This window comes from Accipiter gentilis, chromosome Z (assembly GCF_929443795.1).
Source record: "Accipiter gentilis chromosome Z, bAccGen1.1, whole genome shotgun sequence".
Taxonomy (NCBI): Eukaryota; Metazoa; Chordata; class Aves; order Accipitriformes; family Accipitridae; genus Astur; species Astur gentilis.
The window spans coordinates 37861874-37889499 of record NC_064919.1 but is presented as its reverse complement, the minus strand read 5'-3'; the positions used below and the strand labels follow the sequence as shown (position 1 = coordinate 37889499).

The window sequence follows — 27626 nt, the reverse complement described above, 5'->3', positions numbered from 1 at the left end:
ATGGAGAGCTGTTAGCAAGCCATAAGAATTTCATTGCCTCAGTCAAAGGAGATTTTTGGGGGGATCTACGGTCACATGTTGAATTCAAACAATTGGAATTTCTTGGGCCCTTCTCAAACCCATATTGTGCCCAGTATTCTTCCTAGTCCACAAACAGCCAATTCTTAAGAGTAAGAACTTGGGACACTGGTTTTTTTATGGACCTCTGCTTATCTCACTCCAAGCTCAGAAACCTTGTGTCTCATGGGAGATATCAGTGTGCCATAGGCGTATGTAGTATGCTGGATATAGTATGCTGTCCAGTTCTATATGCTTTTTTTACTTAACTGCTTCTAGATCTCAAGCAGTCCATTTCCAGTGGCTGTGTTAGGTCTTGTCACGTACTTCTTGTAACTTGGAATGGCAGAGGCACCGTGGTGGATCTTCAGACATAGACTGCATCATCAAGGATTACAGGTTTTTATGATCATAACTGAGTTTGGTTTTTAGTCAGATTGCTTCTTGTATTAGACAATGAGCTTTTGTGGAGTGGAGCTGACTTCTGTTTTGTGGTTCTACAGTAGACCAAGTCTTTTGGTCAGTTACTGTGTTTCAGTGCATTACAGCAGTAGTAGCAGTATTAGCTAGCGTGGCAGTAATAGCATATATTGAAAACCAAGAAAAAGTAAGTCTCATCTTTGTGAAAAAGCTAACCATGCAAGTCTGTAAAATGGGCTCCAATGGGGCAAGAATTAGCTTAATACAATAGCTATTTTATTCATCCAGACAAAAGATCATGTGAATTCAGGGAAATACACAGTAGAGAGGCTTTTCCTCACATAAGTGTGGACTTGTTTGATTTTTAAATGTAATCAGATATGTACAGTCAAGGAAAGTACATCCAACAGGTGTGTTAATATTATATTCTCTGATCTGCTTCTGCCTGCAAAACTTTATGGCACCTTTCAGCAGATTCTAGCTGTTCACTTCCAGCAAAAGCTGGAAGTTATAGTCATTTCTGTGCTGTTTTCCTGAGAACTCTATTTCAGGAACATGACAATTAGTGAGTAAAAGAAGAGGTCATGTGCCAGCAGGGAAGAATTTTTGCAAATAGTTTGATCTGTGTTAGTTCTGGTATAAATTGTGAAAAATAATTACCACTAAATACTACAACTGTATTTTGACATATTTTATTTTCCATAAAAATCTGAAATTGAGCATCACATAAAATATTGAAATTAAATATTACATAATATAATTAACAAACTGTTGTGGCTCTGTCTTATGAAGACACAAATTCTATCACAGTAAGACTGATTTGATTATCTTACGTTTTTAGAACAAATATTGCATACTGGCTTTTGTTGAAATAATTGCAGGACTATATTTGAAATTTACTTTCTGTAATGTAGACTTATTTTATTTCTATGCTTTATAAATGTATTTCACCACAACCACATTCTTCTATATCTTTCTTGTCAAAGGAATATAGGAATATGCAGGCTCATGCATGAAATGCAGAGGTTCAGATATAATTTTTGGATTAAATCCTTCATTCACCAGATGCATTTTCTGATGCTTGAAAGTTGCAGTAATTTGCATAACATCCTGAAAAAAAGAAATAATTCAAGTAAAGTGCAATATTCCATTTCAGCTTATATCAGTGAAAATATGATGCAATTACTGAATAAAATGGATCATACAGTTTTAAAATAGAATATCTTCAGTTAGACAGAATGACCTGATTCACAGCTGCAGTGAAATCTAAATCTAAATGCAGCTTTTATTTCTTGTTCATTTCTCTACCAAAGCCACATGCAAACTTGCAAGTTTCTGTTTCAAAAGAAGCATTTTCTTTAACTTTCATTAGTGCAGCTGATCACAAAATCTGTAGCTTATGGGACACTTGGTAATGCTCTGCAGACAGCTGGCTGATTTTATGGTTCTGGCTCTCTGATTTCCAGCTGCTAAACTTCATTTAAGACATTAAACCAAAAAATGTTAAATGCCTTCCTGTGTTATTTTTCTGTGTGAGCTGTTGCTGTACAGCAGTTATTCAAATGCCAATTCATGAACAAGTTGATCTGCACACCATAGTCAGTGTATGAGAGCAGAAGTGGTATATAAAATAATCTAATTTTAAATGTGGCTCACATTAAGGGAAGAGTTTAAAACACACTGTTCTCAAGCATTGTTATTACTTGTACGGTGTTTTCAGTGTAGCCAACATTTTCTTTTTTTTCTCATGCTGAAACAGGCCATTTTTTAGTTCTTGTTTTTCTGTCTTGATCTGTAACTTGTCTGATTTCCTCTTTGCACTCCTACTCCATTTCCACAGCTCCCAGATCATTTAGTCTTTGGCTTCTGAGCTGAGACTGTTAATAAGTTTGCCAGTTCATTCTCTCTTTTGGCAGCACTTTACAATAGGAACCACACTTAGACCACCAAGTCATTTCATACATACACTGAATAGCTGCCAGATGGTAATAATGTTCAATCATTACCAAGCAGGGTTGCTTCAAATTGAGTAGCTAGCATGAATTTGTCTTGGTAGTTATTTAAAAAATTGCAATTATAAGATTAGAAGTTTAATAAAGAGAGGTATTAAATATTTTAAATGTGTATTTTGAATACAGATTGCTGAGGTTTTCTGTTTAAATGATCCCCGATGTTATTTTAATAAAGTCAGATTTTTCTACAAGGAAATGAGAGTTCTGGAAAAAACCCAAACCCAAAACAAAACAAAAAAATGAAAACAGAGCACAAATAATGCAAAACTGAAATCACTCCCTGGATGCTCTTAGAAACTTCTTCTTAATGTCTGTCTGCAAACAGAAAATGAAGTTAGCAAAAGTAAAGTGAAAAACCTACTATCTCAGAACCTTCAAGTACCCTGGTTCTTTGCATCATTGTCCCTGTGCCTCTGCTCTTCTTCTAGAGTCATATCAGAAGGTTGAGAAGAAACTCTCAGTCTGTCTGGTTTTCACAAAACCAGTTAACCATAGTTGCAAGTCATATTAGAAAGAGCCTACATATGGACTGCTGAAAACTTTTCAAGATTGATTTTATCTTAAAAAAATTTTTGCATGAGAATTCCATATTTTTGTTTGTCACTTGATTAGGATGAACTCTTTCTCAAGACACATCTTTTTTTTCAGAAGGGACTTAATTTTCTGTCCACTCAGAAAATTGTGGGTTCAGCGTTCGTCCTATTATCCTCCCCTAAGGTGTTTTTTAAAGTAATAACATGGTTTTTATCATTCTAATTTTTTATAAAATTGCTGTTATGTCCTTTAATAAGACTTTATACATGTGTAAATATTCATTAATTAGTACTGATAGTATCTTTCATAGTAAGCTCCCTTCAGTAAGCTGAAAAAAGCTTTAGTCAGAGAGCACATAAATGCAAACGGGTTTAATCAGTTCCACATATATAGACCCTAGAGCTCCGTATAGATTTTCTCCAGCTAATAGAACCATAAAGACAAGTCTGTTCCAAAGGTTTTTCCCAGAAGAGGGCACTGCTTGTCCTAAGGCACCATAAGATAGTACAACCTATGCTAACTGCATTTGAAGATACATTTACTTAGTACAGTAACCTACTAGTGAAAAAATAGCTTTCCTCAATTCTTTAAACTCTCTTAAAATTACACTTCTTTCTAAACGTATACATTTTTTTTCTCTTCCTCTTCAGTCTCACTCACTCTGTTACATTTCCATCTTGTTCTCAATCAAATTTTTGCCTTTAGGACAATTTGTCAATATTTAAGGAGAGGCAACACTGCCAAATGCCTCTCAGCATCCCCTAACAGCAGGAGACTGTCTGCTACAAACTTGCAGGAGATGTAATGTAGGGCCCTTTCCTACTCTTTGCAGCTCATGCTCTCCTGTCCTGTTGCAGATCATCCTGTGCGGAGTGCACAAGAGGTGTAATCCTTGCACTTTTAAGATGTACATTTAAAGAGAATTGTATCCCAGTCCTGCTTTTATACTCTGAAGCATGTGGGTACATTTTAGTTCTCAGATTATGAGATCTTACTGTGAAGTATTTATTTTAATATCTGTTGCAAAGAACTACATATTTCTCTGATGCTTTGTCAGTAACTGAATAATAATCACTTCAAGAACAACTTTATTAGGAAAAAGTTTTAAATGGATCATGTCATCCTTTTATAAGAGGACACTGTTACATGTAGTATCAGCCATGTGTGTCTGCTTAGTCTTCCATTGGCTAGAAGAACACTCTAATTAAAGAGCTTTGAAACAAAATCCAACTTTGCCAAGTTATTAATCACATCTAGGATTTTTAGGTATGAATGGATCCTTAAAGTAAAATATAAGTTTAATTCATCAAATATTTGCTTAACTTCTTAATAATAATAGCAACAATAATTCAGACTAGTATTACCTTTTAGGTTTCAATTCTTGAAACTGTTTGTAAATTACTCCTGCATTCCATGATTGTAGAGACCAATTTTCAGGTCAGACAGAAGATAAACACAAGTAGGAGGCAACTGATTGTCCTACCACGATTCTCACAAAGCGTGGTTGGGCATAACTTGGAACGAAGTCCACAACATGCTTATAAGGTTGGTCAGATTTAAGCACAATGGCTGCAATCCCTGTTCTTCTTTCATAGTCTACAAAAAATTGAAAAACATTATGACAAGTAAGAGTGTATGTGAGTCTTGTGTGACATTTGAGGGATTTAGTATTGCTCAGAGCAAGTATTTTGATATTATGAAATATCTGCCCTATCCTTTCAGACATCATTGAGTATAAGATACATGTTACTTTACATCAGAAGACTTAAAGTTACTTTCAGAGTTTTTATTCAATTAAAAAAATGTCACCAACCTCTTTTATTAGAAATTCTGTATGGCTTGCAGCTGGCTGCTAGGTTTTCTTCTTACCTTGCTCAATTTTAACATTGGTGACATAATGGCCTAATGAAATCAGAGTGACCGTTAGTTCGGTAAAAAGCTGAACATGCTTGCACAAAGACTACTGCAAAAGATGGACATAGACATGTATGGGACTGTACTTGGTCTGTACAAAGTCTAGTGGCTATTGTACATTGTATAAGCAGTGCTGAGTGTTTTCTGCTTTATTCCACAGACAGATTAGTTACAAATAGGGGAAGTGCCTCTTAGTAAATTGCAAGCAGCAAATTATGTCTGATGTGAAAAGAGAAGCAAAACCTTTTTAGAAAAGATGTAACAAACATAGTTACTGCTTTGTCTTTATTCAAACACAAGTGAGAATTCCAGAGAGAACATCTGAATTAGAAGCAATAAGCTGCCATGGTTAAATCTGTCCAGAATCAAAGAGCAGCTTAGAGGTGTGACCAAGGCACTGGAAAGTTAAAATGTGGGTGTTCCCTTTTCATTAAAATTAAATCTCTTTTGTGAGAGTCAGTTTTCAGGATTTTTTTCTCAAAGATACTCTGAGCTATGAGGCCATCCTATCTTCAGCCTGGGAGCTTCAGCTCTTTGAGTAGGGATATTCCATTCTAAGTAGGAGTTTGGAGATTCCGTGCAACTCTAGGTACTAAATAGTTAAATCTGGTTTGGTCACTAAATGTAAAAATATGAAAAATAATTATCCAGATTTTGAAATGGTACTGTTCTTCCTCAGAACTTTAAATTTGGAAATTAGAAAGCATCTGTAAACATCTGGTCTCAGAACACAATGTATCTAGGAATTACTGTGTCCCTTTTACTTGGAAAAAAAGCAACACTAAGAAATCTGATATGTTCAGGAACATGAATTTGCAGGTGAGAATAAAAACATTCTGAGCTCAGAATATTGATTACGTTTTTATATTATCATATCTTTAGATATTTGGGTTTATTATAAATATTTGGATATGTTATTGGGTATATTAGCAATAGATCCCTATTTGGATCTATTGATAATATATTTTTTCTGTGTCATTTTCAAGTTCTAAGTGTATGTCAAGAACCTGTTGCTCACAGAACAGAGAGTTAATCCCTGCCCCAAAATATCACCATCTAAATTGAGGTATCTGTTAGTTAATAGAGAACTAATACTTCTCCTTACCTATGGGTGCTTTCTTACACCTTCCATTTTCATCCTTCATAAGTTTTGTTTCCAGACATCATATTTCAACAGCTCAAAAGAATGTAGGAACAAAATTTAAAAAGTGCATATGCATACTTTAAAACCTCACTGCCTTAATTTCTGGTTGTTCTGATAAAAATCGCTTTAAATTAACGGATAGTACCCTATTGACTTTGGAAGATTTGGAACAGCCTGAAATACACTGACAGTATTCTGAGAAGCAATTGTCAGAAAGTGTTCATATCATGGTAAGCAACACTAAGTGTACAAATACAGATGAAGTGTTCATCTTCTTTATCGACAGAAAGAAATCCATTGTTTTAGAGTATGGTCAATTTCAAATCATTTATATAAAGTGAAGGAGTGCTTTTGATCAAATTGTCAATTTTGCTTTAAAACTACCATCCATTTCTAAGTAGAGGCTTAACGTTACTGGAATGCAGATCAAGAAGAATCTTTGACAAAAAAATCCAAATTAAATTTATAGACATCTCAAAAATTACTCCAGCCAAATACAAGTGGAAACTTACAGCTCATTGGTTTGATTTAGGCTTTCCTGCCTTCATTCCCTGTCCACATAGTTAAGACTGCTAAAAGACCAAAAGCATTGCAGAGTTTTTGTTATGGCCCTGGGAAGGCATTTTCAGCATCTCAGTTAAAAGGAGAAATCATTTGGAAGTCATTAATCTGGTTTTGATGTTAACTAGTCTGAATCTTTAGTTTCATTTGAACAGTATTTTATTGTAGCATAATGTTCATGTTTCACAAAGAGTCTGTACAAATAGGAAAACCATTTGAGAATGTCAGGGCATTTTTATGGGTGAAAGATGTGTATCTCCAATGAGAGCTTCAACAGCAGTCATATATATGAAGTTTATAGCTCAGATATGTTGAGATTTATTTGCTGAGAATTTTGAATTATTTTTGTTTTGCTTATCTTATTTCAGAGAAAAAAATGTGATGCTGGTTTTAATGAGTGAAGATGTAGTCAAAGAGTAAATTTGTGTAGGTTTGCTCTGGAAAACATATCTCCTGATTCATACCAAAAATAAAATCAAACTAATTCCTGCCTCATCACTTAGTATCTGTGTGTTTTAAGGGTGGTAGGTAAACTTCAACAAAAAATACAATTCGTCATTCCTGTGGATAGGCACTTCTATACAGTCAGGGTTTTTTTAATATTCTGGGCAAAAAGTCAGATACAGAAAGCAGTTGTTTCAGCTTCTGCGGACTTGTTCTGTATATTTATTCTAGCTTCACAATATGTGTACAGAGACTACAGTCATGTAAGGGGCTAAGAATAAGGTTTCTGCTTCCATGAACAAAATTTTGCTACATCTGAACTGTAGAAAGCAGGTTCTTTCTTGTATGCTTTCCTGCTCTTTATAATTTCTGCCTTTCATCTGCTTTTTTTTTTTTGGTTGGCTGGTAAATTGGTTGGTTTGTGGATTTGATTACATTCACCTTTGAGAAGATGCCAGCATGGCCCACAGCTCTATTTTATTAGTATAGTTCAAGAAACTAAGATTTCCTTCTGTGGATCCATAGAATTCAAATATTTTAATTGGGCCAAACCTCATCGGAAATTCTTTCCAGACAGCAGGTCTGATATCATTTACTAGAGCAATGCCCACTTTGTGAACTCTGTCCTCTTCTTTCTTTGAACAACCAAAAAGAAACATTCTGCATCTGAGAAAAGTGGGTCTAAATACCTGGAGTTGATCTAAAATTTTCTAATAGAACAATTTTCCTTTAGAACTGCCACTTTGGCTAAAATACTTAACAGAATAATATTTGTTTTGTAAAAATCAAACAGAAAATCAGAATTCTTGATGGTCTGAGGTTGAAGGATTTTCATAAGGTGAAAACTTTATTTCTCTAGTCCTTTGTAATTTCAGTTATAAATTCTATAACTGAGATGTATATTACAAAGATTAAAAGAATTATTTTATCGTGAAAATGTAAATAAATAGTTTTTAAGTAAGTGCCATTTCTCATAGAATGGAAATTCCTTTCTGAACCAAAGAAAGGAATTTTTCTGCATAAATAAAATCATGTCTTAGAAAATGCTTGCGACATGCTATGGTCAGTTCTGCATGTACTGGGTTTTGGTAGTAAGTTTTACACATCTGCCATGTTGCCTAAGGAACCTGAAAAAGTAGCAGAATGACTTAAAGCTCCTTACCATATCTCAAATGATTAGGTGCAGATTTTAATCTTAAATCCAAATTCAGAAAAGATAGTAATCAAATCTGCATTCAAAATGTAGTTATTAACTTGTCATTGTTACATGTCCATTATGTCATTATTGTGATTAACCACTCAAATGCTTACGTCTGCACTGGGCTAGACTGCTCAGCACCCTATATATAGGACTATAGTCAAGACTCTGCCTGTGTTAAAGCCCCCGCTTTTTTTGGAGATGTGGTTGGTATTGAGTGGTTAAGTTACTGCCATGGATGAGTGACAGCAGAAACCAAAATTATTTCAGGTCCACAGGAACAGTTTCCTCACACCAAATAAATGCATTTGTTTCCATTTCAGTGTTATTTCAAACTTTAAATTTGTAAAAATATATTTGATTTCTAAATAACATTAAGATTATTTCAGAATGGAACATGGCCTAAGAATTACACTGAAATATTTTAGCAGAACCAGTGTTTCAACTTTTTTACCATTAAAAATGTTCACATAAAATTGTTTTGTAGACACTGGATTAACAGATAATTTCATTTGATCCAGAGCTGCAATTTATGGCAGATAATTTATTTGCCACAATAGGATCAGCTGTAATGCAGACTAAACTCCACTTGTTAAAAACAGGAGTGGAGACTTCCCTGCTTCTGCTTAATGAGCTGTTTTCTTTTGCAGTTTTAATGGTAAACCTGAAGGAACAGCACAGTTTGATGACATGTATGTGATCAAACCCAACTATGAACCAGTTGGCAGGCTGATTGGCGGTTACATCATGCCTAATAATTGTCCCTTCTTCAGTGCTTGGTCTTCAGGATAAAATAATGGATTTTATTAGGTTTTTTTTCAAAATAGCTTGTGAGACTCTAGGACTTAGAGTAAATCTGAGGAGCTTCAGAGATTATAAGCATAGGAGAAACTGTTATATTTACCTTGTTTCATCCCTGGTATAACAATCTGCAGGGCTTCCCTGCATTACCTTGAATTTTAAAATATCTTTATTTTAAAAGTTGTATGGTTCTCTTTAAAAACATTCCTCGACATACATTCTGTTTTGTTTGTTACTTTCTGTGGGGTACTGTGTTTAAAATTTAATTCTGATAGGTACATGGATGTTGGGTAAGCTTCCTGTAGACATATTTGGTTAGTGAATAGTGTCTGGTGTCTCTGTCTATATCAAGAAATCCAGGAGTGCCTCCTAGTTCAGTGTGAGACCTAGGCATGCTCTGTGGAAGCAGGTAAGGACAAACATCCTGGATGTGACCTAGAGAATACTCCAACAGGTCCCTCATTTAGGTATCCCTAGTCTGGGGCAATCCCAGGACTGCTGTGTTCTGGCATGCCACCACGCAAGTCTAGGTGAAATGTAGCTGGCTGGCTTATTAGTCTGCACAGGTTTGTTTCACTGTGGAAGAACCTGTGTGGTACACTAGAGGTTATATGTATTGTAATTTTGTAAGATGCCTGATCTTGACAGGATTCTGCATTTACCCTGATCCACTTCTCTTGGCATCCTCAGCTTCCTCAACTCAGGTAGGCCATCTTTCTGTTTTTTCCTCTTCTTACCAGTTGCCAGTTAAATACCAATGTATTCTCTGTTAAATTCTTGTTATTGAGCCAAGTAAAGAAAGTTCTTCCTGGCTTTTCCTGCAGGAGAGACCTTTACACAACTAGTGTCACCTAGCTAATTATTCCTTTCTTTTTTTTTTTGATTCATGGACTACTGACATAATGTTTGTACAGGCTTGAGTTCTGGCCAACAGCTTTCCTGGCTTGCGCCCTCCAATACCTTTTTGTCTTTGACCCCTCTCCTACATCTGGACCACACAATACTAGGTCTCTGTTCAAGCCAGCTGGTTGATTCTCTCAGATGTTCCCTTGTTGCTAGTTCTTGTGCCAATCTCTGACCAATGCAGTTGGAGGTCATTTGAACATTGTGCTTGTACATGAAGTTTTCTGTGGTAGGTAGGAATACTTCTTGTCACCTCCCTTCAGCTAACTTTCTAACTGCCAAGTATAAAATTAAGAAAATTAACCAATCTTTTCCCCCACATTGAGAAACAAGCATTACAATATAACAAATATTTTCAGAGTTGCTTTCCTGCTGCTGCTCTGTTTGGTGACATCTTACTTTTGTCCTAAATCTGATCATGATTTAGCTCCCATGTTCTTCAGCACTCTTATCCGAGGGTTGACCAGGATTTTGCACCATATTATGAGTACTATGGCTTTATACAGATAAGTTTATCATCACATACACAGCCGTGCAACAAAATGTGCCTTTGGAACACATCTTCAACAAAAAAATTTAAACAAAACCTCATTCAGCGGTTTTAAAGCCATACAAAAATTAATTATCAGCCATTAAATACTGAATAGAGTAGCCGCCTCTTACCAAGTACCTACTTAGGAACAGTGCAGTGCAGGCGGTTAATCACTTAATCTGGTTCATGCTCTTGTTTGATCATTGAGTCTGATAAAGCTTTTACTGCTTATATCTTTCTTTATTGACCTGCTATTTGCCTGTCACTCAGATGAAAAGCTAACAAGCTTGGCTTTACAGAAGAATTTATATTAGTGTCTGGGCATAGCTGTCCCATCCTGCCAGGCCTGCTTCTGTGTAACCACTACATGTGCCGATTTAAACTTGATGGCTATCATAGAACTACAAGGAACACAAGACCCAAATTTTGTGTACACTGGAAAAAACCTATCAAACATTAAAAATACTATACCATTGAGAAATGGGTAAATCTATATAACTTATAAAATATAGATTTGCTATATTTTAAAGCTGCATTTGCAAACAAGAACTTACACTGGGCTAGTTACAGAGGTAGTGTCAGAGTTCTCCTATGTACAAAACCACCGTAACATTGTATTTTCTACAGTCATTCCAAAACTAGCTTGCAGAAAATCTCTTCAAAACATAAGTTGTTCCTAGGTGACAAAAACAGACAAGAAAATTCAAAATAACCTTTAAAATGTATCTTATCTTCTACTACTATTGTTAAAAAAATGTTGTCATTCCCTTAATTCAACTAATGATAAATTCAGCTGTTCAAATAAATTATAAGCTATTTCCAGCACAATCTTTCTGTTAGATGTGACTAGCACAATGGAGCCTTGCTGCTTTTTCTGAGTAGTAACTAAAAACTTACAGTACCAGAAGCAGTAGAAACAAACCTTTTAGTTATCTCCAGTTGTTAGGAATAGGTCAAAGCCTAACCATGTTGTTTCTGTCAAGATGGTGACTGGGTAACTCTGAAAAAAGAGAGCTTGGGATGAGGGAGAAGGTAGCTTGCAGCTTCTCTATTTGTGTGAGAAGTGGTGGAAGGGAAACCAGCTCAGAGTCTCTTGTTTCTGTCTCACTCCCCTTTTCCTGTTTCTTGTCAACTCATCATACTCAATTTTTTGTTTCTGTGGCCCTGAAGTTCCTTCAGAGCTTTCCGTTCCAAAAGCCACCTCATTCTAGACCTCTCACGTCTGCTACACCATCCCTTTTTCATAGTTTTTCTAAGTGTTGTCAGCCAAGAATTTAAAACTTTCCCTGTTTCTGTCCTTTCCAAAATTTCTTCTTGCCTGAGTGCTGTTTGTCCCACATAAAGCTTCCCAGTGCCTTCCAAGTTCTGAATCCCTTCTAGTCCACTTGCTCCTAGCTTGCCTGTTCCTCCCTGACCCAGGTACCATCTTATGCAAGACTTGAAGTCCTCTCAGAGCTCTTCAGCCGCACTCACCTCAAAGCCTTGTCATTTGAATTCCAGGCCCCCCAGAGTCCCCATATGAATGGTCCACCTAAGAAAGCAGTTATCCTACTTTCTCTGTGCCAAGACAAATCATAGCTTCAAACCTTTTTATACACTACTTTTCCGATCCCATATGTGTTTCTGTTAGGCAGCAGCATTCTTGTTATCAGTTGCTGTAGCCCAGCATGTATGCCCATGCTATTCCTGAAGAAAGAAAGTACTGAAATGGCTTTTAAAACAGTCCAGATATATACTTACGATACCAAAACCCAGCATCTGGGCAAGACTCTAAGAACAGGAAAGGATGATATATCTGAAAAAATAGATGTCTACAAATAACTCCTATTTTCAGAATCAAAAGCGGAGGCTCTGTCATTCTCCCTTTCTTTCACTTTAATATCACAAATCTAATTCTGTAAGTGTTACTCAAATATGTGACTCAAAAAGCTCCAAAACACATTGAGTTGACCTTATTCTGAAGGTTAGTTAAAGCTTCCACAATGCATTTGTGTCTTCTGACACTAAAAATCAAGGCTGACTTCTCAGGTGCCTATGTGAAAAGCATTTTAGACTTTTGGTGTAGGATACAAATATGATTTCAGGTAAAACCTACGGAACATATGCAGTGGTATTAGTGATACACAGACCTCAAGTCACATTATATTGGATCTATGCAACAACTTGTGTCTGTTCTAAGCTTCAAAAACTATGCATATATCTTAGATACTGTTTGCAGACTGGAGAAAGTGATAAAAATGAAAAAATTACAAAAGTCTATTAATAGACATAATATTTGAGTTTCTCACCAAACGGAGTTACTCACCAAAAATTAAAATGTTACAGCATTCTCAAGTTAATGAAATTTCACTAGAAGGTAAATTTTTCCTAATTCAATGCATCCACTGATGCCAAGAAGAGAAGCACTGATGTGGAATGGAAAAGTGAGATACATAATATCCTGAGAAAATGCACCATACTGAGTAAAAGCAGGCAGATAGAGCTCTTAGATGACTGATGATATCAACTTTTGGAAAACCTAGCAAAGGGAGAAGAGCAAATAATTATAAATGTACCGCTTGCATTATTAATTATGCTGCAAACAGAATTATGTTTGGAATGTACAGGGAGAATTGTCTTTTCTTCTGAGTCTTTGTCTGCCCTGTCCATCAGTCTTTACCCCATGAGTATATCTTCTTGGTCTCTCAACTTCTTCAGTCTTTTTGTCTGTGAGGCTATTTAATCCTCTCATCTGCTTTGCCTGGGGGAGAAAGTCCATTCCCTTCACAGGCAAGTGCGGACCGACTGTGCCCAGTGTTCCCTCACCACAAAGTGAGAATGGGAAAACTTCCAAAGAGCCGCTGTGCCACTCAGCTGCTGTTGCAATACAAGTAACTTTTACAAAGTTGTTTGGCTTGACTAGAGGAAGGATTCCTCTTTCCTTCCCAGTGAAGATGAAGCTTCCTTATTCAGGCAGTCTCAGAGGAAAAATTTTCTCCCAAGGCCCAAGCACTTGTGCTGGCTGCATTACTTTTTAGTATAGACCTGCGAAATTCTGTCACTTTAGAATCTGAGCAGCTGTTAGAGACTGACTTTATTGGCCTTATATTTAAGAAATAAAGTTCAGCAAAGTAACATCTATCTGAAAGTTCACTAACTGTAATCACACCCTGTTATGCCAAGGCAAAAATAGTTTAAAGTGTACTATGCTTGTAACTAAATTAATTTCTCCCTATCTCGACTTAAAAATTCAAGTTCTGTCTTTTTGTGTGCCTGTCTTGTTGCTAAATTCATACCACCTTAATTTTCAGAGAGCCGCAATTGTACTTTGTTAGTGCACACCCTCACCTGTACTTCCCAATGTGAAGATATACATAGCTGTGTTTCTTGTGTTAATGACAGCTTTAAGGTGAGAGGGAACAGGATGATCTGGCACCTTGTCTAGTCTGTCTGGTATAGTCTGAGCATGCTGGAAAGGAGAATTGGTGCTCATCAGCCACACAGCAACATTATTTTCCAAGAGATGTAAAATAAATTCTTTCTCTATTGATCCCAAACAGTCTGTCAAGTTAAAAAAATTATATGCTTATTATTAAAATAATTACTACTACAGACCTGATTACCTGCCTTGGAATTATATACCCTACCACCCCATACAGTTAGCTTACCATAGCCTGCAGCAGCAATAACCCACCTATTGGACAGGGAGAAGCAAATCATGTTTAGGTTCCCTGTACTTCTCATGTGGCTTTAACTGTAATAGGTAGAATCTCCCTGATCTTATCTGGTGACTTTAATATACAGTATTTAGTTTAATCAGTATGTTGTAACATTTGTTTTAATGCTTGGTACACATATCAACTAATAAGCCCTCATGGGTTCATATGGAATTATGGAAGCATTGCCAACCTGTATTAAAGATAGGAAAAGAGAAGTAGAAAGGTTAAATAAATTGCCCAGTATTACATAATATGCCAGTAAGAGGGCCAAAATTACAGCTCAACATGCTGTACTCTTTGCTCCAAGCAATGCTACCTTGGGACCACTACTTTAAAGTAGTTCTAAAATAACCATAAATTTGTATGGGTAGGAAATCACCACTAGCAAAGGGAATCTGAGCCTTTCTGTAGTCAGTGGAGTTTTATCTGTATAAGCCAATAAATAGAAATGGAAATGAGATGATGCTGAAGTATCTCCCCAGGCTGTTCACTTGCTGATACATGATTGTTTCTGCTGGTACATTGTCAGTACTTGGAGAGTTTCAGATTTAAGCCTTTTATTATACTAATTAATTCCACATATTTTTGGTGCTTATATACTTGAAATTTAAACAAGACTATCTCTTTCCCCTTTTTTTAGCCAGCAGATTTGTATGTATATATGAAGTGCTTGCAGCTTTGAATGGCTCCGATTTTCTGTTTTTATAAAAAGCATTGTTGTGGTTTAACCCCAGCTGGCAGCTAAGCATCACACAGCTGCTCGCTCACTTCCCTCTCACCCAGTGGGATGGGGAAGAGAACTGAAAAAACCCCAGACTCGTGGGTTGAGATAAGAACAGTTTAAGAGGACAGAAAGGAAGAAAATAATAATAATGATAATGATGATGATGATAATAATAATTTGACAGTTTATTATTAATAATAAAAGAATTTGAATGTACAAAACAAGCGTTGCACAATGCAATTGCTCACCACTCACTGACCAATGCCCAGTTAGTTCCTGAGCACCAATCCCCCCAGGCCAGATCCCCCCAGTTTATATAATGGGCATGATGTCACATGGTATGGAATATGCATTTGACGAGTTTGGGTCAGCTGTTCTGGCTGTCTCCCCTCTCAGCTCCTTGTGCCCCTCCAGCCTTCTTGCGGGCTGGGCATGAGAAGCTGAAAAATCCTTGACTTTTTATAAACACTACTTTGCAACAACTGAAAACATCAGTGTTATCAATGTTCTTCTAATACTGAATCCAAAACATAACACTATACGAGCTACTAGAAAGAAAATTAATTCTATCCCAGCTGAAACCAGGACAAGTGTAAAGCAGTAAAAAGTCAGTAGTAAGTCAAATACAATACAGAACTTACCTTCTCCTGCTTTTGCTGGACGTGTATTAATGCAGTGCAGGACAGATCTGGAGTGGACACTGAAGCTGAGAAAAGCCACCACACAGCCCAGCTGGGCCAGTCCAAACCAGACATGGATGAAGTCAGGTCTATTACCCATCAGCAGGTCCACAGTGTCACCTTTTTTCAGATTCCCATAGTGTGGGAAGACCTCTGCTATCCTGTTACTCCTGTCCACATCCTGATAGGTGTGCACCTTCCCTTCGTAGATGAGGAATGGCTTGTGGGGAAGCTTTCCCACTCTCTGCATGAAAAGGTCAATTATGGAGAAAATTCCAGTGCTTGCCCATTTCTTTACCATTGCTTTTAACCTCTTCCACCTCAAGAAGTAAATCAGGTCTTCCCAGAAATATGGGAAAAACCATCTTCAGAAAGACACACAGCACTTCTATTCCTCCAGCAATTGTCAAAAGCCACGTGCATAGCAGTGCTTGAGGGGAGGAATAATAGATTAGCTATTTCAGAGATATAAAATACAGTACATTAATATAATTAATAATAAGTTTTAAGGCAGAGACTGGAAGTTAATAAGCTAATTTCAATTTCACCAATTAATTTGAGAATTTTTTAAGATACCATATTGGAGTTTACTAGAATACAAAGGCCCAGGAACAACATAAAAAAGAAAAGGGAGTAAAGAGTAAGAAACATTGTGCAGTTTATAAGGACAGAGGAGTTCATTCAGAGTAAGGAGTGTGGCCAGGGTGACAGTAGAATGGAAAAGAAATAGATAATTAAATACAAGATGGAAACGTAGAAATTTAAGAAGTATCTGAAGAACAAATAAAAAAGAAGTATAAACTGAGGAAACAAACACTTTTATTTTTTAACGTGGAGTCAAAATTTTGTCTAGATTGTTTATTGTACCATGGCAAATCCTAAAAAAATGGAAACAAACAGTTAAATCATACAGTATCGTATGTATATGCTATGTATAAGTATGTGAAGTATCATGCATCTGGAAGATGCACCAAATATGTTCTTCTTTGCTGCCTGAGTTGTTTTTTTGGTCCAATAGAATTTGAGACCATCATCTAGTCCTCCACAGGTTTGAACAGTCTGATGAACATACACTAATTTCAGGCAATATACTATGAACCTTCTGCATCTTCTGAAATAGCCAGTTTTCACCTTACGATTTTCTGGCATTTGCAATAAAGGGTGATTAATAACTTTGCATTATTTATATTATTTTCATTATTTCCAATAGTACCTGAAGTCTCAAAAAAAATCATGCACAAGCCCATACTAAGATTTGGAAAAAAGCCTTTACAGCATAGCAGTTACTAACTTTGTTGATGTACTTCAGGCAACCATTAATTGCTGTTTTTTGAAATGGTTTTAGAGAAGGACTTGTGAAGATCATGCAAGATACCTAAAACTTGATATGTGTAACATTGTGTCCTTTTAAAGTTTCAGCTATGATTACTACAAATATTTGAAACATCTTATGTGACAGTCTAGGATTCAGGAACACTTCAGCAATACGGGCTTTTCTAAATGATGTGGCCTCCACTCTGTAGTTTAGAAATATTTTACTGACAAGCTGTACTTTTAGTATGTTCGTCAAGCTTGTTTACATTTTTCACAATATTCAGTGATTATACAAAATCGTGGATTTTTTGCAGCAAGCAGGATCTTGTATGTACCATAAAGCATATGTAATGTTGTATGGGTAAAAGAGCAGCTTAAAAATGAAAGCATTGTGGCATTAATTGCATACAAACGTATAAACCAAGTTAAAGTATATAAAGCATGGCATTTTAAACTTCTAAACAAAATTTTTAAACCCATCACTTTCTGAACTAATTTGTAAAGTGACATTCTTAGTTATCCTGAAGACTGCCAATTATTCTTCAATATTATGTCACGTATCAGACCAACTTTTTTTTTCTTTTATATATTAAAAAAATGGAAGTAGCTACAAGTTTACTTTTCCAGTAGATATGCCATTAATATACCCTGTGTTTCAGTTCATATGGCTCCCTCATTGACTTCTTGGCTTTCTCAGAATGTTGTTATTTACTGGCCAAGAGCACTAACAGAAGACCTCATGACTTTCATGACTATTAAGTTCTCCTCAACTATGACTTGGAAACGTTTACTCATTTTTCTTTGCCACATGTACAATAATGCAAGATTCACTATAACTCCAGACAGTAAATTTAGCTCAGGGGAAAGTCTAAATAGCAGAGTTTATAAACTGAACCAATAAACACATAGACATAATCTTAAGAGAAAATAAATTAAAAGGATGATGACATAAGACTAGGCTCAGCCCTAGTTTTCTTTTAGGCAAGATAAGAAGTAAACTGAATAAATAATAGGCTGGCTATAGCATTCTTATATTTCTTCTATTGCCAAGTTTGGTCATGGTGTATAAGTGAGAAGTTGTAGTAGAATAAAACAGTAAAAAGAATAAAGCAGGCTGCATGAAACAATTTTGGTCTTCAGAGGTGTTTCAGGATTAATTAATTTTCACACTTGAATGTGCATGGAAAGGCCCACCAATCCCTTGTTTTAGAATTGTTTGAGCAAATTACTGTTTATGGGGTGGAAAAATTAAATAGAAGTAAAACAAAGGAATGAAAGGGAAAATGTAGAATATATAGATGGAGAAGAAAAAGAGTGAATATTAGGAAGTAATAGCTATTAAGAAAGAGTATGCACCTCTCTGAGTGATACTACAGTCATCCATTCAGCTGCAGTCCAGAAGCCATGCTCCTATGACCTGTCCTACACCTGGAATGACAAGCCTGATACCTGCTTTTGGCTGCAGTATCCTGGCGGTACCACCTAGCTTGCTTTTGATTACTGGACTTTAGGATTCTCCAAAACATTCACAAAAGGTACATGCACAGGAATTTAATACACACTCCAAACAAAGGAGCTGCTCAAGACAGAGAAATATTTTCTTAAATCTGGACAAACTGAAGGCACTTTGAAAAAAATAATTATTCATATGCTGTGATGAATAACTTATGATTTAGCTGTAAAAGCAAAGAACTCGTTTGTTCCCAATCTTATCAAATGCATGCTTCATTTGCAGTCTAAGCAAAACCTTTGGTTTTTTCTCACAATATCATCTACTGTTGAGATTTGGCAAGATTTGGTTTGGTTTGGTTTGGTTTGGTTTGGTTTGTGGGGTTTTTTTTTGTGAAGGCTCTCTGTCAATATAAGAGATAAGTGCTTGAAATCTGTGTTATCTCTCTGTTGCGCTCTTTTCACAAAGTTTCACACAGTGGAATTTTGCTGCATGTGTATCCAGATTTGTATCTCTGCATGGTCAGAAATAAACTTAGTTATTCCAATGAGTCAGTATGCTCTGGGATATTTTCCCTCAAGTCTTGGAAAGGTCATTTGAGCAATTAGATTGAAATATCTGAGTAATTCCTTCAGCCTTGTTTTGAATAATGGGCAATCAGGTATTTCCAGTCCTTAGTCTTCATTTGTTCATCTGATGAGTCATTCTATGCCAAAAAATATTACTGTAATGAAAACTGACTGCTAGCTCTTCTGAGTCTGAATTCCCTTTTTCTTTGCCCGGCTCTGGTTTGGGGTTATTCCCTTAGAAAAAAAGGAAAATAAACAACAGAGTTGCCACATCAGACACAGAGCTACTACACACCTACAGCTTCACAGGCACATGCAGATTAGCTCTGGGAGGCAGGGGGTGTACTGGAGAGAGGAAGAACACAGGAAGCATTCAGTCAGTTAAGGAGCACGTAAGACTATCCAGAAATGTTCTCCAGTCCCAGGGGAATGTAAACAGCCCTGTGTTTTGGCCCTGATGTCAAGTTCATGACCTGTTCTCTGAGGTATCTAAGATATCTCTGAATTACCTGACATACATAGCCTTTATGTAATTGCCCTTAGAGTTCATATTACAATGACCCTAGAAGTGTGCACAAGACTAAGTATCTCTCATATAAACTTTAAATAGTGATCCATCTAGTTCTCCAAATTTCTGCTGTGGAAAAAATATATTTTCAAGATATAAACAGGCTTTTAATAGCCTTAGTGTTTTGAACATTTGCTACATAGCCTCTGCCTTGAAATTTGGAAATATAGAATAGAAATTGAATTAATAAAAATTGGTCACCAAATTCACTGGTTTTGGTTTGTTGGGGGTTTTTTGTGCTATAGGGTCAGAAAGTGGGGAAACGTGGAGTTTTGTTTACTTACTTTTTCTCCTTTGCTCCTCTGTTTCTTTTCTGCTTTTCCACTGCAATCACAAGGATTGAAAACATTTCCTTTTAATGAAAACTGAGATTCTTAAGTATCTCTGGGTATTTAGAGCTTGAGCTTGAAGGAAAACACGAAAGACTAAGAAAGCAGTCAAAATTATTAAAATGCACAATTACCTATTTTTCAGTATTTAGGCAACCACATGAATAGTGACAAATGGGAAACGTTTCCAAACACAGCGAGCCCAAACATTTACTAAGAATTCAAATGAATATTCTGTTTTCCAAGTAATCTGCTGGCTTTTTCAGTAAAATACTGTGATAACTTCACTAAAAGCAATTGGATCAATAGACAGCAGAAGTTCAGTTTTAAAGCTTACTGTACTAATTAATTAATAAAAATATACTAAGTTTATCTGATTGATGCAGAGAGAAGCCAACTTCAGAAAAGTGTAATGCAAGCAATTAAAGGAATGAGTCTAATCTGACTTCAGATACATACAGGGGACATTGTTTTGTGTAACTTTATATATATATTTCTGTAAAAGAATTTCAAACGTTATAATTTAGCTAGGTTTATAAGCAGTACTTTTTTCACAGCGTCTGAATGATAAGTAAACAAATATTTTCTTATCAACTTTTTGATTTTGCATTTTGATGAGTGTCCTGCATTCAGTTAGATCCTTTCTGCCACTGCGTGTCTGTCATAGGAAGGTTGCATGGGTAATCTGAATATGTTCATTTTATCCAAGCAGATGTTCTCTTTAAACTCCACACCCATAGTATTTCAATGGTGACAGCATGCCTAGATAGACAGACTCCTGTTTCCTCGATGTCCCAAGTCTCCTGCTCTGTAGTTTCTCAGCTTTGCAGCTATTTAAACCATGTGAGTGAAAGGGAATCAGACATTGTATGTTGAAACACAGTATGTTTCCTGACTGTATTGAGAGTTAATTGTTAAAAGAGAAAGAAGTCAGTTATGCTCTGCTAGTTTATAGGCTCAAAAGGACCATAAGCAGCAACACATAGAGTTACACAAAATGAAAGCAGTAATCTCTTAAAAATTACTGTTTCGGTGTAATAGCCATGACATGTTATTCTATCTAAAAATGCAAGCAGAGATTTTGTTGTTGGTGATAACTTTGCAGCACCCTCACCCAGCAGTTTGCAGCTCAGAGACTTCCTGACCATGTCTTTATGTTCACTAGCTCTCCAGTGTGCTTTTCTTTCTGGGCCTGGGATTCCGTGGGTTTGAACATTTGAAAAGCTTTTTATGCACAAAACTGAGCAGCGAGAAGTTCCATTGCTTTATGGCAGGAGAACCACCTCCTGTTTGCTTTAAGTCACCCACCTGCTGTTCGCATTTCATGCCACCTTTCCTTTCATGACACTGTCACCTGAAAATGTATAGATCCATTGCAAGTTGCTTTTATTCAGGCAGTGTGTATCTCTTGCTTTGATGCGGGTCACTGTATCTGCCACTCAGAAATTACGGAGGTTCCCCACTGAACAACCACTGCAGAAGGATCATCCAGTTGCCAAGCCACATCTTTGGTCCATTTATTCTTTTTTCAGATCTCTTCTCTTTCATTGCAAGTGCAGCTACCTCTAGGTGAAATTTAATCAGAATAGGGCAGTACTTCACTGATTTTGACAAAGAGTTTCCCAACCTGGAGTATTCTTTAAGAGGGAGGGGGTACAGCTTGTGGGGCCCTCAGAACATCCTCTGAGGAGGGTTTGCTTTTCAGCTCTGCCCACTGCTTAGCTTCCAGAGCACGATATAAGCAGGTTTACCTGCAATGAACACATTTTTCCTTAACGTAATTAAAAATGGTAACTTCATCCACAACACCTCCAGTTCAGAAAGATAATATCCTGGAGGATTTTTGCTAGATCCTGGGGGAATTTTACAAGAGCACTTGCTACATGCAGTTAAAATTGCCTCAAGTGGCTTAACTTTATGCAATCACGTAGAAATACATCTCAGTTATAAACCTTCCATTTTTAGGGCTGTGAAGCGTCTCACCTGATGGCTGATGATCTACTGGGTTTTTGCAAGTCAAGGAGCTTCACTTCAGCAAAGGTATATATGGGGGAATGCAGAATATTGTAATAACCCTGGAACAGTCCCTTCCAACATGCTTATGGTTAGAATTAGTCCAAGTGGGAAAATGGCGTTTGACCCTGGACCCTGATGTAATGCATGTACGTTGTGGGCACAGATCTCTGAAAGTACCTGCACAGCCCTGTGTCTGTTTGGAGCCATGCTGGTTCGAAGGGTCAATTAGTGACATACATAGGTCTGGTTGCAGGGAAAAAGACACAGTTTTCCCTTGGGGTGTTAGGGTGAAGTGGGGGGACTTTTTTAATGTTGTTTTGTCATTGTCATTGCTGTTTGTATATCAGACTACATACCAGAAATTTACTTGTCCCTGCAAGCAGCGTATTCGCTTGGATGGATATTTTTGCTAAGCTTTTGAGTTTTGAGTGTAGTTTTCAGGTATGAACGGGAAACACGCATACCCACAATGGATCTGTATTCATGATATCAAAGCTGATGTGAACACTGATGCAGAGATGTAAGATGACTGCAGGAAGCAGTTGATCACAGTGCCAATCTGTAGTAGGGAAGGGTCTCCTGGGAGTCATTCTGATTCTGACAGAAAAAGAAAAATCACGCAGGAAATTTCTTAGAAGTGCATGAAGTAAGGCATTTCTGTGGTATCTCTTTCCAGATTCTGGATGGTACTTCTCCCTTTTTAAAGTTGCAGAGCCTGTGGAAAGGACGAGCAAGAGAAGTTCCATATTCCGTATGTTTTTCTTTTATCTTTATCTTTTTAATAGCTCCAGTTGAGAAAAATGCCGCACTATTTAAAGTGAGAATGTTTACAGAGTTTGGGGATTTATGGAGTTCTGGAGGCATCCTAACTAACATTGAGGTGCATAACCTTGGTGCTAAAAAAATGAATGTATTATATGGTATATTTTCATGTGCCTATATTTACATGTACCTCTTAATATGTGTTCGATGTCATGCATGCCGGACTATTATCAAAAGGAATCCACATGAAAATGGGTAGTCACCTATTCCTGAAAGTCACATTACAAATTAGGTTTGACAAACTGAGAGCAGAATGCTAACTGATGTTGTTATAGACCCGCTGAGCATGAATCTAGGTCAAATGCTTCTTGCACGGGGTTCACACTTGTGATTGGAATATATAACACATAAATGCTGAGAAATAAACACCAGCCAGAATCCATGCCAGGCATAGCCTGGGACATTTAGAATAGACCACAGGGCCTATCCACATGGTCCGACCTCCTAGAATGAGACCGTTTACAAAATTGCCTGAGAGAGAGTACTCCAGATACCTATGACAGTATCGTGCCACTTGGCAAAACCCACCATCCTGTTCTAAGATCCACAGTCCGTCCAGAGTACAGGAAAAGCAGGACATCACTATCTGATGTAATTTAACATGTCTCAGCAGAAATACAGAAGGGATTAGACTTAAGTGATGTATGCAGTCATAAACGTACCATTTATTTTGAATTCTGGCCTTTGCATCCCTAATGGAACCACTGAGTACAATTTCTTTTTGGATGGGAGGAAGTATATGAGAAACTTTTTTTCCAGAAGTAGCTTCTCAGTAATATACACCAGGAAAATAAACATCGTCTATATCGAACGCATTCTTATCAGCTCACAGAATTGGCCATGACATGTTGCTCTATCTAAGAATGCAAGCAGAGATGTATGATTTCGTTGGTGGTGTTGTCCCTTTGTGAATAACTTAATTTAAAGGTGGGGGGGGGGTTTATCCTTGAAGGCAAGGACAACACTGGGAGGTAGTCACAAAGTGAGGTAAAGAAGACTGAACGGTTTCGGCTGAAATAAAAATCCCAAGATCAGCAGAAGAGAGAGAAATTATTGCTCCTAGAGCATAATGGTTATGGGTCTGTCCTAGCAGTCCTAGATTTCAATCCATTTACTTAGTAGCAGAAACTGCACCTGTGTCATACCTCCTGGTATGTGTCCTGAGGATGACTACTAAGTATAAGCAGCACAGAACTGTACTACTTTCCCTCTTCGTTTACTTTGTATAAGAAAAATGAAGTTATTAGAATAGATTCTTTATACAACTCAAATACTCCCACAGCACTGCAGAGAGCTTGAGGTTGGAAGGGACCTCCAGATGCCATCTTGTCAAGGCCGCCTGCTCCAGCAGCTCAAGCCGCTAAGCCAGGACCATGTCCAGACTGCTCTTCGTTATCTCTGCTCCTGTCACTGGGCACCACCGGAAAGAGCCCAGCTCCACCTTCTTGGCAGCCTCCCTTCAGGCCTTTTTATACATTGATCAGATCCCCTCTGTGCCTTCTCTTCACCAGGCTGAACAGTCCCAGCTGGCTCAGCCTTTTCTCAGAGGAGAGACGCTTTAGTGCTTTAATCATCTTCATGGCCCTTTGTGGGACTCTCTCCAGCACGTGCACCTCTCTCTTGCACTGGGGAGCCCAGCGGTGGATGCAGCGCTCCAGGTGTGGCATCATCAGCGCCAAGCAGAGGGGAAAGACCACCTTCCTCAACCTGTTGGCAAAATGCCTGCTAATGCAGCCCAGGACTCAGTGTTCCTTGTGGCAAGGGCACATCATTGGCTCATGGTCAACTTGGTGCCTACCAGGACCTCCAGGGCTTTTTCTGCAAAGCTGCTTTCCAGCCAGGCAGTGCGCCGCATGTGCTGGTGACTGGCGTTGTCCCTCTGAGGGGCAGGACTTTGCGCTTCCCCTTGTTGAGCTTGTCAGGGCTCCTGCCTTGGCAGGGTACGACCCTAGGCTGATGCAGAGATCAGCACCGAGTCGTGAGTCTGCGCAGGAGGAGGGATTTGGGTGCCGCTGTAGCGAGGCTGCAGCTGGCAGTGCAGGCTGGTGGGAGAGCAGAGCCCCAGGACGTGGGGGCAGAGGGTGAGGTAAGGAGGAGGATGAGTCTGGGGTGATGTGCGATGGGGCACGGGCTGGTCCTGGAGAGCCCGCAGCTGGAAACATTGGCCTCGGGAGCAGTCTAGACCTGCTGAAGGTTGACTTCAGGCAGACTGAAGGCAATTTATTTTCTTTCACAGGTCGAGACTGCTGAGAGCCTTCTGGTTGACTTGCAGGCTGGCACGTACCCCTGCTGCTGGCCCGGCCCTGGTTTTGGCAGCTCCTGGGCACTACATCTAGTTTTGCCGGTGGGGTGGCCTCTTGCGGGGCTGGGAGGAGTCCCGGGAGCTGCCGGCCCTCCTCTTCGGGGGTCGCCGTGGCCCCCCAGGTGAGCGGTCCCTGTCGCGGCTGGGACTGGAGGGACCCGCCACAGCCTCCCCTGGATCCTGGTGCGGCTCTTCCTGCTCCCCGTGGGTGGGAATGGGGACATCAGGAGGGCTGCTGGGACCCCCACGAAGAGCAGCAGTTGAGGTGCTGGGGTGCTTCTCTTCGTCGGCTCCAGGTGGGCTGCCGGCAGGGGCTGGGCCAGGGGCAGGAGACCCCCTTTGGGAGGCAGCAGGACGACGGGCAGCTGCAGGGCTGCCCTCCCACTCCTCGGCAGTGTGGTCAGCCTCAAGGCCCAGCAGGCGGTGGGCCTCCCTGCTGCAGCGTTGCACGGCGACATTGATAAGCTGTTGAACAAATGTCACTGCGCAATGCTGGAGGCTGGCCTGCAGCAGCCAGACCAGGACCTCTTCGTCCAGCCCAAAGAGGCCCAGCACAGACAGGACGAGGTCCTCCAACACAACGGCCGTCGAAGGCTCCTCCGCAAAGATCAGCCCCAGCTGCTGTTGCAGCCAGGGCAGAAAGCGTTGGAGCAGAGCTGGGTGGTCGTCAAAAAGGGATGCCCAGGTGTCGGGCTGGAGGCCACCCACTGGAGCCCTGGGCACTGACTCCACCGCTAGCGCCCAGGGTGTTACAGGGCGAGGGGGGCTGCGGGGAGCTGGGTGCCTGGGTGCTCCTCCTGCCTGGTGGGTGCTGACTGATGCTGACACCAGCCCAGCTGGTGTGATGATGACCTCTTCAAAGTTGTCATCTGCCCGCACCGAGTGCACAAGGGATTGCACTCTCCTCTTGCAGAGGGGGCACTCAGGCTTGCTCTCAGCCCACCGCAGGATGCACTGGTAACAAAACGGGTGGAGGCATGGCATCACATAGGCAGCATCATCCCAGCTGCCCAGGCAGATGGGACAGTAGGTGTCCGGCTCTGTGGCCATGCTCTCCACCTGGTGTGCTGGGCTGGGGGGAGGTGGGGATGACGAACTGCTCCCTCTGTTTGGCGCTGCAGCAGCCAGTGTCACACTAGAAAAGGAAGAGAGGGCAGGGTCACTAGCTGGCCCGGAGAGGGGTGGAAGAAATGCCCCAGTCCCTTAAGAAGAAAACGCTCCCAGCTCTTCAGGCTGAGGTGTCCCCAGCCAGCTCACCTCTGCTGCTGCGAGCGTGCCTCCTGGGTGCCCCGGCTGCCTGGAGCTGGCAGGGCCGGGGCCAGGGAAAATCCTCCAATGGCTCTGGGGTCAGGCACAGGGAGCTGCCAGGAACAACTCCCCAGTCAGGACACCAGCACTGAGACCTTGCTCATCGCTCCAGCCTCACGAACTGCTCGGCTGGAGTGTGGGCACAAGCCAGCTGGGTGGGCGGCTGGTCACATTCCATTGCTAGGTGACATCACAACCCGTCCCTTGGTGTTGTCGAACCCACTGTCCCATCGGGGACATCAGCGTCCATCACCTGGGGACATCATGATGGGCCATCCTCGCCCATGGTGCTCACCCCAGCAGCGCTGTGTCCTCAACACAGGCGTCCAGGGTTGACACAGCACTACTGCCCACTCCATCGTCCCAACTCTTGCCTTGTGCTCGGCATTGGTGTTTCACGCCAGTCACTGAGGCCTCGGCCGTGTTGTCCCAGGGCCCCGTCAGGTCACTCTGTCCAGGACAGACGTCTCCAGGCACATACGGCAAGAGGGTGCACTGGATAACACCTCGTGCCTCCCCGGGAGGCTGCAGGACAAAGTCCCACAGGCTCTGCCCACACCTCATCACTGCTGGCCAGCCCTCCGTGCTCCCCTGCTTCCTTCCACAGGGGGTCACAGGCAGCACTTGGCTCGCTTTCATGGGTCTTCTCTTGTCTTTCTCCCCTAGCCTAGAAGGCACAAGGGTGATCTGCCTCTGCTTAGCACCCACCAGCCCTCATCTGCACACTACGTGCCACTGGGGGTCCTGGGCAGGAGGGAGGCTGACAACCAGAGGGGCTCAGGGCAGGCAAGGAGGGTCTGTAGGCCTGGGGCTGCTTCAGCGTGGAGCAGAGAAGGCATCAGGGCCGCTGACAGCACATGTCAGTGCCCATGGGGAAGGTATAAAGGGGATGGGGGCAGGCTCTTCCCAGCCCTGCCTGGTGGGAGGGTGAGAGATGGTGGCATCTCCTGGAACTCGAGAGGTTCAGGCTGGAGATACGGAATCAAAACCAAAATCCCCGTGAGGATCATGAAGCCTTGGAGTGGCATGCCCAGAGAGGTTGTGGGATTCCTGAGCCTGGAGGTCAGCCTGCAAGTCCTGAGTGGCCACAACCCAGAGTATCCAGGTCTATATTCATTGTTGACCCTTCCCAGAGCCAGTGCTGGGACAAGAGACCTCCTCAGTCCTCTTCTAGTAGGAGCGGTTCTGTGGTTCAGTGATTGGTATGGCCAAGTAGGAAGGGGAACATCTGAGCACAAAAGCCTCAGGACTGGCAGAAAAAGGGCTGTGAGAATGGCACGTGTTCATAGAATCATAGAATCATTTAGGTTGGAAAAGACCTTCAGG

At 40.0% G+C, this 27626-nt stretch overlaps 1 pseudogene; it reads right to left on the bottom strand.

The window, feature by feature from the left end:
- Positions 1 to 2762: 2762 nt before the first annotated feature.
- Positions 2763 to 26659, bottom strand: LOC126036211 (uncharacterized; annotated as a pseudogene).
- Positions 26660 to 27626: the final 967 nt, after the last annotated feature.